General features: G+C 41.5%; 1 pseudogene; it reads left to right on the forward strand.

Moving 5' to 3' along the window:
- Positions 1–3,648: 3,648 nt before the first annotated feature.
- On the forward strand, positions 3,649–5,778 carry LOC148691741 (uncharacterized; annotated as a pseudogene).
- Positions 5,779–12,055: the final 6,277 nt, after the last annotated feature.

The following is a 12,055-nucleotide window of genomic DNA, read 5'->3' on the forward strand; positions in this document are numbered from 1 at the left end:
TCGTTAATCTCGTCAATGGTAAGGCAATCACCGAAAAATCCTTAACAAATCGTCTATAGTACCCTACCAAACCAAGGAAACTCCTCACCTCCGTGACGGTTCGCAGTTGTTCCCATTTCTCCACAGCTGCCACCTTCTGAGGGTCCACCAAAATACCCTGAGCAGAAATGACGTGCCCTAAAAACGCAACTTGGTCTAACCAAAACTGGCACTTGCTAAACTTAGCATACAATTGGTGTTCCCTCAACCTTTTCAACACCAAAGTAAGATGTCGAACGTGCTCCGCTTTAGACTTAGAGTACACCAGAATATCATCGATGAAAACAATAACAAACCTATCCAAATATGGCTGGAATACCCGGTTCATCAAATCCATAAAAGCAGCTGGTGCATTCGTCAAACCAAATGGCATAACCAGAAACTCGTAATGACCATAACGAGTCCTGAACGCCGACTTAGGGACATCATCCCTACTAATCTTCAGCTGATAATACCCAGACCTCAAGTCAATCTTGGAGAATACACAAGCACCTCGAAGCTGATCAAACAAATCATCAATACACGGCAATGGATAACGGTTTTTAATCGTCACCCGATTCAATTGCTGATAATCAATACATAGCCTCAAAGTTCTGTCTTTCTTCCTCACAAACAACACTGGAGCTCCCCAAGGTGAAGTACTAGGCTGAATAAAACCCTTATCCACTAATTCCTGCAACTGAACTTTCAATTCCCTTAACTCACCGGGAGCCATATGATAAGGAGTCAAGGAAATAGGATTAGTACCTGGAAGTAACTCAATAGTGAATTCCATGTCTCGATCAGGCGGCAAGCCAGGTAAATCCTTAGGAAAACATCGGGAAAGTGTCTGACTACCCTCACATCCTCAACTCTACTAGGAGCAGCCTCATCCAACACCACATGAGCTAAGTACCCCTGGCAACCTTTAGATAACAATCTTTTCGCTCGCACAGCAGAAACAACGCCATGTCTCACCCCACTCTGCTCACCCACGAAAGTAACCACAGGTAGTCCAGGACGATGGAACGTAACTATTTTCCCGTAACAATCAATATTGGCACGATAGAAATGCAACCAATTTGTGCCCAGAATCACATCAAAGTCAACAATATCTAACGGAATAAAATCAGCTGGCATAACCACATCCTCCACTATCACTGGACAACCTGGGAACACACGATCTACGATACATCTCACCCCTCTAGGCATAACCAACTCTAAATCATACCTTAGAGGTGTGGGGTGAGGTTGCGTCATTTGAGCAAATGTATGAGAAATCACAGAATGTGTAGCACCACAATCAATCAATACTCTAGCAAAATAACCAAGGATATTTAACGTACCCATAATCAAATCCGGATTGTTCTGAGCGTCCTGCAGAGAAATGTTGTGAATACGCCCCTGGGTCTGCTGTCGTCCACCTCGACCTCTGCTCGTCTGACCACCACGACTCTGAGTGCCACGCCCCTGACTGGGCTGACCAGACTGCCTCGAAGACCCCGCACTACTCGAAGCAATCTCTCCCTGTGATAGGAGCATATTTAGGCGACTTACTTAGCTTGTTTTCGTGCATCTATGTTGTTAATTCATAGTTGTTTTAGTAGTTTAAGCTATTTTCGTTTGTTTTTAGGTCCTCATGGCAAAGGGAGCAAGAAAGTGCATTTTGAGGCTATTTGGAGCATTTTTGGGCATGGATTGGATAGCTTAATCATGGAGCAAAGAGGATGGACGAAATTGAAGCCTTGTATACTCTTTGGGACATAAAACAAAGGTCCTAGCCCAATCAAACAATCCTTTGAGCCATGCAAAACCTCTAGCCCAATCAAACAATCCATCAAAGCCATGCAAAACCACCATTCACACACACTTCACACAAACAACATCCTAGCCGTGAGTTCCCTTGCATTTTCAGCCATCCCACTTCATCATTTCAGCCACCAAGACATTATCCCTTCATCATTACACCACATTCCAGCCTTGCCATGCATAACCCACCACATAAATCATCACATGCACCCAAACAAGCCTTTGCCGTGCATAACCCTTGAAATTCCAGCTTTCCACCAAGCAACCTAGCTGTCATTCCACATGCATTCCCCTTGCATTTCCAGCCATTCCCCTTCATCATTACAGCCACCAATCATCCTAGTTGTCACTCACATGCATTCCCTTCAATAAATCAGCCAACACATGCACCCATCACCCAAAAACAACTCCTTGCCGTGCACATGCATTCTTCTTGTGCAATTCCAGCTTTCCACCAACTTTTCTAGCTGTTTTTCCATCATTAACCAGCCATATGCATGCTTAAACAAACAGCCATATACACCTCCATTCCTCCTATAAAAACCCTTGCATTCCCATTACCTAAACACACCTCAAACCAACACAAAAACACATCCATTCAAGTCTTGCCGTGGCCTTCACTTCCATTTCCAGCAACCCCTCTTCCATTTCCACCACTCCCCAACCCTCTAAAACACTATCCAACCATTCCTCCATACAAACACCAATCCAAACCTATCCTTAGACCTTATGCCACAACAAAGAGGAGGAGAAGAGTGCCTAAATGTTCATACAATTCAAGTTTGAGTTGTTGGAATTTTTAGGTGTTGCTTTTCCTCGATTTCAATGTTTAATTTCAATTCTCTTTGTCTTGTACGTATGAGGAACTAAACCCCCCCTTGGCTAGGGGGGGATTCGAAATACATGTTTATGCTTGCGATATGATTTGATTACTTCTAATTGCGTTTCATAAGTTGTGGATTCAATTTGTTTAACTATTTGATTGATAACCTATTTATGTATGTTTATTGAGAGTGCACTCTTAATTTTCATGCATGAATATGACGCTAGAATATAAGTGAGTTTCACCTAATAGTTATGAACTTATATTCACAAGTAGTGGAGGTTGCTTATAAACAATCGCGTTAAGTAAATTCTTGGCATAAGTTTCATGCAATCATAGTAACGAATGCCTCGTCAACACTTATGGTTTTCAAAGAACTTAATGATTCTTGCTTGTATCTCTATTATGCAATTCATGTAGGGAACTTGTGGGGAATGCTTTGGGTTGTCGTATGCAATCATCCAATTCATTAACTTAAGGAAAACTTGACGGTTAATTTAAACGGACCTAATTAACCCGGGGTGTTGAGAATTCATGGTTTATTGAAAAACAATTAGAAATCATTTTGTATGCAAGTATAACATGTGTGGAGATGAACCCCTTAGCTAGCTTCCCATCCATTCATTTCCGTCAAATTCGTATTTACAATTTGTTTTCTTTACAATCTATCCATTTTAGTTTAAATTCGTCCAAACCTCAATCCCCCCCCCCCCATATTTTGTTTAGTCTTAGTCTTAATCTATCTTATTCTGAGTTTTGCATTCTTTGAGTCTAGTATAGTGTTTTAAACTTGTTTTTACGTTTTTGAGTCAAATCCAAGTGATTAACAATCCCTCCTAATCCCCGGTCCAGAACGATCCCTACTTACATGCTTACTACAATTGATAAAAAGAGGGTTTAATTTGTGTGCGTATAATTCTCGCATCAAGCATCTCAAGGAGTTCGAGGTTGTTTGTTCGAGCATGACACCCATAAATGTCGACGGGAACATTCTAATGATGAAGGCTTTTCCATTCTCACTTTTGGAAAAAGCGAAGGATTGGCTTTTCGAATTAGCACCCGGAACGGTTACATCTTGGGATAGTATGAAAAGAGCTTTCTTGGAGAAGTTTTTCCCAACTTCAAGAATCATTCTCTTGAGGAAACGGATTAGTGGCATCCAACAAAATCAAGGTGAATCGTTTCCTTCTTATTATGAACGTTTTAAATCACTTGTTGCTTCTTGTCCACAGCATCAAATGAAGGAGGAGCTGGTCATCCAATACTTCTACGAATGACTCCTTCCCATGGAACGCCAAATGCTTGATGCCTCGGCGGGAGGTGCATTGGTGGATAAAACTCCGGGGGCTGCAAAAGTTCTAATTGCCAACCGAGCACATAATGCACAACAATATAAAGGTGTTGGACAAAGAGACCCCCCACGGCCACAAGTGAATGAGGTAAGTTCTATGCCCGAAATTCAATCCCAATTAGCTAACCTTACTTCTATTGTTTCTCAGTTGGCCGAGGGAATGAAGATTCATGGACCAAGTGTGTGTGGCGTGTGCTCTATGCAAGGACATGCCAACGATCAATGCCCTAAATTAATTGAGAATGGGGGTTGGGAATCTGCCAATTCCGTGGGTTTTGGGAACCAAAATCAACCACGCCATGATCCATACTCGAATACCTACAATCCGGGGTGGAGGGACCATCCAAATTTCAAATGGCGGGATCCTCAACAACCCCAAGGAGGATTTAGGCAGCAACCACCGGGCTTTTATACAAAGCCATTCGTCCCCAATCAAAACCAAGTGCAATCCACCCCAACAACCTCAGGTATGTCTTTGGATAATGATCAAGTTGTTAAGTTACTTACTACTTTGACGCAGGAAGTACAAACTCAAAATAAGGAGAGACAAATCCAAGACAAACGGGTGGACAATTTGGAGAAGCAAATAGGTCAAATTGCCGAATTTATGGGGCAAATTAGAGAACAAGGCAAATTGCCTAGTTCAACCGTTATGAACCCAAAGGGAGGATTTGAAACCGCTAAAGCCATCATGTTGAGAAATGGTACACAGGTTGGAATGAACTCAAATACATCCAAATCAAGTTAAGACGAGGAGGACAAGTTGCTGCAAGAAGAAGCACAGGGAGCAAAGACCACGGCCAAGGATGACCAAACCTTGCCGAATTCATCTAGTTCTCCTAAACCATCCCAAACCACCAAGGTAAGTCCCAATTCGACTTTTTCTAGTTCTATTCCACTAAACGTGCCCTTTCCTGGCAGGTTTAAGCAATCAAAGAAGGAAGAAGCCGAGAGGGACATTCTAGAGACCTTTCGGAAAGTTCAAGTCAATATCCCGCTCCTTGATGCGATTAAGCAAGTCCCGAGGTATGCTAAGTTTTTAAAAGAACTTTGTACAACAAGGAGAAGGATTTCAAACAAAGAGGTGGTTCAAGTAAGTGAAAATGTCTCTGCTGTGTTACAAAGGAAATTACCCCCTAAATGCAAAGATCCGGGTAGTTTTACAATTCCGTGCGTTATTGGTAATACTAAGTTTGAACAATGCATGTTAGATTTAGGTGCTTCTATCAATGTCATGCCATATTCTATTTATGCTTCAATGAACCTTGGTGAATTGAAAATTGATGGTGTAATTATTCAGTTGGCCGATAGATCTAATGCCTATCCAAAGGGCGTGTTGGAAGATGTCTTGGTGCAGGTAAATAATTTGATATTTCCGGTGGATTTCTACGTTCTTGAAATGGAAGAAACTAGCCATGCTCCATCTTTGCCGATTCTTCTTGGGAGGCCCTTCATGAAGACAGCCCAAACAAAGATAGATGTGTTTAAAGGCACTTTAACGATGGAATTCGATGGGGAAGTGATTGATTTCAATATTTCTGAAACTATGAAATTTCCTAATGATGATCACTCATGTTTCTCTATTGATACTCTTGATTCTTTGGTGCAGGTACCCAATCAATTTCAAGGAGGTAGGATCAGTTACAGGGACGTTAGGAATCCAAACGCCAGAATCAGGGAGGATCACTATCCCCTCCCATTCATTGAGCCGTACTACGAGAACTTGATTGAGCATGTTGTGGAGGAGATCCCATTGCATGCTGTGGGTCCTAAGTGAGAAAAGAAGGTCTCGTCCGGCTGCAAGACGTAAAAGAAAGCGCTACTTGGGAGGCAACCCAATACAGTGAATAAAACAAAGCTTGTTCATTGATTTCTGAGAGATTACAAGCGATAAAAAAAAAAAAAAATTTGTATCTAACAAAGAAAGAGAAAGATGGAGCCTTCACAAAGGTTGTGGACGTGAAGCCCCACTACGTGGCAACACTCTAGGAGCGGGAGGCATCGGAGCAGGAGGCATCGGAGCGAGAGGCATCGGAGCGAGAGGTATAGGAGCGGGAGGCACCGAAGATAGATCATTCAAGGCCCCAATCCTTGGTGGAACGCTAGATGACGCAGGAAAAAGGTGCCTCTGGAAGAAAGACGCAAGCCTTTGACGGTCACTTTGAATTCGACCTTGAGATTCTTGCATCTCATCAAGCTTCCTCTTCATGCCTGTCGAGTAATTATTTGCAAGCACGTGCAAACTTCTATTCTCGTGCTTAAGCTGTTTGATCTCTTGTTTGAGATTTTCCACCTCTGCCATCAATGATTCAACCTGACGGGAGCGAGCAAGTAGGCGTTGGTCCATGTTGGACACAGAGCCCGCGCACTGAACACTGAGAGCTAGGGACTCTTGAATGGCCAACTCATCGGACCGTCCTGAAAGCAGCTGACTATCTTTAGGAGTGAGGAGGTTCCGAGCTACTATCGTAGCTGTTGTTGCATCCGTCATCACGGAGTCTTCACCTGTCAGAGGGCCATTAGAAGATAAGAAAGACGGGCACCATACCTTACCCTGACGCGGCACGATCGGATCACTGCTGAGACTCAAATCTAAGCAAATGTTCGATGGGTTAGATGAGTTAGCCATTTCTCAAGAAGTTAAGAGAGAAGGGTTGGATGGAATAAAATCTCGACGGGCCGGAGACGATTTTTGGGCAATCTTCAAAGTGTGCATGTTAGAGGTGATCGATCACCTCTATTAAAGGAGAGGCGACACAATCACCGATTCAGAAATGAAGAGACACCACTCGTCAAAGCCGGATTTTCCTGCGTAAAGTTCGCCAGCTCTTCAGACGAAATCCCGGCTTTTTAGATAAAGCATTCAACTTTGTCAAAAGCTCTCTGACAAAGTTGAAGACGCGTGGAGGCCGAGAAAGCAGCTACACACTTTTGCCGACAAGCGTGGGTGATAGAGCCGAAATCCCGGCTTTTCAGAAAACGCGTGCCACTTTGTCAAAAGCTCTCTGACAAAGCTAAAGACGCGTGGAGGACATTGCCGCATCCACACTACTACTCGCCATTACAAATCCTATATACATCAACATTCATGGCAAGGCATACACCCAAAAACGCATGACTTTCTCTCTCGGCCGAGAATGTAGCTGTAACCAAACCTCTCAAACATGCTTAGTTTTCTTCTACCCTTGAGAACACATATTCAATCATTGATGTATCCCCCAAAGAAGATACCAGATGCCTGGAGTATAGATGAGGCAAGAGGAAACGGTGGATCGAAGCATGTGGAGACAAGCGCAACAAATATATGTGCTGATTCATTCGCTGCGTCTGCAAAAGCAAAAGTATCTCATATCATCAAGGGCGAAAGCAAAGGTATCTCATATCATGATCTTTCCCTGTCCTTTCCTTTGTCCTTGTTATTACTCGCATGGCAAAGTAAAGTGAGCAATCAGCCGGCACTTGGAGTCAGTCTTCCGATCTGGAACCAACTACCTGGAATCTATTCCCTGGTTGCTTACCTAGCGTTGCTCTCGAGTAGTCATCTTCAAAGGTTGATACACTTCCAGAGAAGGGAACACATCTGCTTGGAGAACAACTAAGACGAGTGACGAGGAAACATCAATCTTGTGGATAGTCAGCAAACGCAACAACTGCATATGCTGAGTTATCCTCTAACCCTCTTCAATACGAATTGGAAAGATTGAACAAAGAAGCAGGTCATCACCTCCACCTCGTGCTTGCCTAACATGTGTCAGAATCCTCCAGCCTAGTTCAAGATTAGCCTGTGGAAAAACTCACGAGCAAGCCTCAATGCAATCACCAAGGAGAAGATGGAATTTACACTCCATAACCAGATTTGCATCCCTAAACTCTTCTCTTTGTTAGATACATTCTGCCATGTTTAGTATGTTTAGTTGTTGTTTATGTGTTTACTTTTGTTTGGTGTGAATTTAGGCTTAAAACATTGAGGACAATGTTTGATTGAAGTGTGGGGGGGGGGGGGGGGGTAACTAAGTATGTTGATGCAAATTCGTTGGATTTTATCACCCATAACTTCAAGTGTTGTTCCTTGCTGTTTTAAAATGTTTTTAAGCTGATTTGGAGTGTTTTAGTGTGTTTTGTTTTATAACTCCGAAAATCACATAAAAATTCGAAAAACATGTTTTGAAAAGCCTAAAAAGAGTGTTTTGAGTCGTTTTTGTGTGTTTGTGTCGTAGGTCACCTTCCAACACAATGATGACGATTTGGTTTGTAATTGCATGACTGTTAAAAAGAGTTATAAACATGGAGAAAAGTTTGATTTACTCTTGGTATATGCTTGGTTATGGTTATAATGTATGACTTCACATGCAATCATAAAAGCAAAATTAGTTTTTGTAACATGCTTGAAGGAAGGAACTCAAACAAACGCTACAACCTTGTGAGACTTGAGCCTAAACGTTATTTGGAGAGTTAAAATCTGTGCATTATTGTTTTCTAAAGTCGTTGCATGATCTCATTATTCTTTGCTTGGTTACTACTTAGAAGGCGTTTCATCATATAGTTCCAAATGCTAGAACTCATGCCCATTTCATTCAAAGCATGTTATTGATTTGCATAACACATATTCAAGAAGAAGTTGTGTAGTGACCACCACCAAAGCCAAATTGCCATGTATCCTACTTCATTATTTGTTTAAGTTAACCCCGTTGAGCCTTGTTAAGCCTTTATTCCTTGTTAACCCACATTATCCTCACCTAGCCTAGTTTAGGACAGTCCACACCCTTGTTCTTAAAAGATAGTGAGCATGACTTAAATGAGTTCCTTTTGAGTTACATTATGCAAGAAAATGAGTGTGGGGGAAGGAATGCTTGTTCTTAAGTGTTTATGTATGTTTTGAGATTCAAAAGAAAAGAAAAACAGAAAAGAAAGAAAGAAAAAAGAGCTTGAAAAAAATGAAAGAATGAGTGATTGAAGAAAGGGTCCAAAACACCAATTCTGGCCATAAATTGTCTAAATTCTCCCTTTTTGTTCAAAAGTTGAGTTTTCATTCAAAAGTGAATTCTAAGTTGATTCAAGTGCTTTGCTCACTATTTCTTTAAGAACCTTTGTTTTCCATATCCCTTCTTTGTTATCCACACGCCCCACGCCCCATTACAACCCGTGACTTCAATCTTGAGTGTTATGTGTTTCAATTTGTGGAGTTTGAACTTGGTATGAGCATATGGTGTCACTGGTTCTCGCGTCTAAGTAGTAGCATTCCATTCATGAGATCATATCTAAACATGCTTATTAACTCCAGAAATTGCTTTCTTTGTGATACATATATGTGAGTGTTCGTTTTCATGTTTACATCAATCTTCTCACATATGACTAGATTAGGGTGTGTAGTTAGAAAATCTGAGTGAAAATCGAATGCATATCTTGTAAGGAATTGAGCAAATTCTCTAAGGCATGTTACTACATTCAATACATCGTTTTAAGTGCTTAATTGTGAACTAGTATGTGGTGACTATGATTAAGAATGTACTTAAGTGTGAAGATGACTAAAATCTGTGGGAATAATGATTTTTAACATGTCATGTGCATTGGAAATCCCTAAGACGATTGTTGGAAGGTTTAGGTTGTGTTTTACTTGTTTAGTGTCGTTTTGTTTGTTTGTTATCGTTTTGTTTTGCTCGAGGACTAGCAAAAGCTAAGTGTGGGGGAATTTGATAGGAGCATATTTAGGCGACTTACTTAGCTTGTTTTCGTGCATCTATGTTGTTAATTCATAGTTGTTTTAGTAGTTTAAGCTATTTTCGTTTGTTTTTAGGTCCTCATGGCAAAGGGAGCAAGAAAGTGCATTTTGAGGCTATTTGGAGCATTTTTGGGCATGGATTGGATAGCTTAATCATGGAGCAAAGAGGATGGACGAAATTGAAGCCTTGTATGCTCTTTGGGACATAAAACAAAGGGCCTAGCCCAATCAAACAATCCTTTGAGCCATGCAAAACCTCTAGCCCAATCAAACAATCCATCAAAGCCATGCAAAACCACCATTCACACACACTTCACACAAACAACATCCTAGCCGTGAGTTCCCTTGCATTTTCAGCCATCCCACTTCATCATTTCAGCCACCAAGACATTATCCCTTCATCATTACACCACATTCCAGCCTTGCCATGCATAACCCACCACATAAATCATCACATGCACCCAAACAAGCCTTTGCCGTGCATAACCCTTGAAATTCCAGCTTTCCACCAAGCAACCTAGCTGTCATTCCACATGCATTCCCCTTGCATTTCCAGCCATTCCCCTTCATCATTGCAGCCACCAATCATCCTAGTTGTCACTCACATGCATTCCCTTCAATAAATCAGCCAACACATGCACCCATCACCCAAAAACAACTCCTTGCCGTGCACATGCATTCTCCTTGTGCAATTCCAGCTTTCCACCAACTTTTCTAGCTGTTTTTCCATCATTAACCAGCCACATGCATGCTTAAACAAATAGCCATATACACATCCATTCCTCCTATAAAAACCCTTGCATTCCCATTACCTAAACACACCTCAAACCAACACAAAAACACATCCATTCAAGTCTTGCCGTGGCCTTCACTTCCATTTCCAGCAACCCCTCTTCCATTTCCACCACTCCCCAACCTTCTAAAACACTATCCAACCATTCCTCCATACAAACACCAATCCAAACCTATCCTTAGACCTTATGCCACAACAAAGAGGAGGAGAAGAGTGCCTAAACGTTCATACAATTCAAGTTTGAGTTGTTGGAATTTTTAGGTGTTGCTTTTCCTCGATTTCAATGTTTAATTTCAATTCTCTTTGTCTTGTACGTATGAGGAACTAAACCCCCCCTTGGCTAGGGGGGATTCGAAATACATGTTTATGCTTGCGATATGATTTGATTACTTCTAATTGCGTTTCATAAGTTGTGGATTCAATTTGTTTAACTATTTGATTGATAACCTATTTATGTATGTTTATTGAGAATGCACGCTTAATTTTCATGCATGAATATGACGTTAGAATATAAGTGTGTTTCACCTAATAGTTATGAACTTATATTCACAAGTAGTGGAGGTTGCTTATAAACAATCGCGTTAAGTAAATTCTTGGCATAAGTTTCATGCAATCATAGTAACGAATGCCTCGTCAACACTTATGGTTTTCAAAGAACTTAATGATTCTTGCTTGTATCTCTATTATGCAATTCATGTAGGGAACTTGTGGGGAATGCTTTGGGTTGTCGTATGCAATCATCCAATTCATTAACTTAAGGAAAACTTGACGGTTAATTTAAACGGACCTAATTAACCCGGGGTGTTGAGAATTCATGGTTTATTGAAAAGCAATTAGAAATCATTTTGTATGCAAGTATAACATGTGTGGAGATGAACCCCTTAGCTAGCTTCCCATCCATTCATTTCCGTCAAATTCGTATTTACAATTTGTTTTCTTTACAATCTATCCATTTTAGTTTAAATTCGTCCAAACCTCAATCCCCCCCCCCCATATTTTGTTTAGTCTTAGTCTTAATCTATCTTATTCTGAGTTTTGCATTCTTTGAGTCTAGTATAGTGTTTTAAACTTGTTTTTAAGTTTTTGAGTCAAATCCAAGTGATTAACAATCCCTCCTAATCCCCGGTCCAGAACGATCCCTACTTACATGCTTACTACAATTGATAAAAAGAGGGTTTAATTTGTGTGCGTATAATTCTCGCATCACCCTGCTGAATCTGTCCTCCCTGAAACCACTGAGAACAGCCTGCTGGAACTGGAGGGTACGGCATATAGCTACCAGGATACAGAGGATAACCACAATGAGAATATGGGTCCTGGGGATACTGATACTGTCCCGGGGCATAAGGAGCAGCATCACCCTGATAGTAGAAGGCACCACCTCGGCCTGTCTGCCCATAATTACCAGGGCCAGGATTCTGCTGAATCGGTGCAGGTGGCGGCAAGAAAGTCTGATGCGGCTTCTGCTGCTGACTCTGGGGACAATTCGCAGCCCGATGTCCCATCTGCCCACAAGTAAAACAACCGCTGCTGCCACGCCTA

Source organism: Pyrus communis, chromosome 13 (assembly GCF_041283825.1).
Source record: "Pyrus communis isolate YQ-2024b chromosome 13, ASM4128382v1, whole genome shotgun sequence".
Classification (NCBI taxonomy): domain Eukaryota; kingdom Viridiplantae; phylum Streptophyta; class Magnoliopsida; order Rosales; family Rosaceae; genus Pyrus; species Pyrus communis.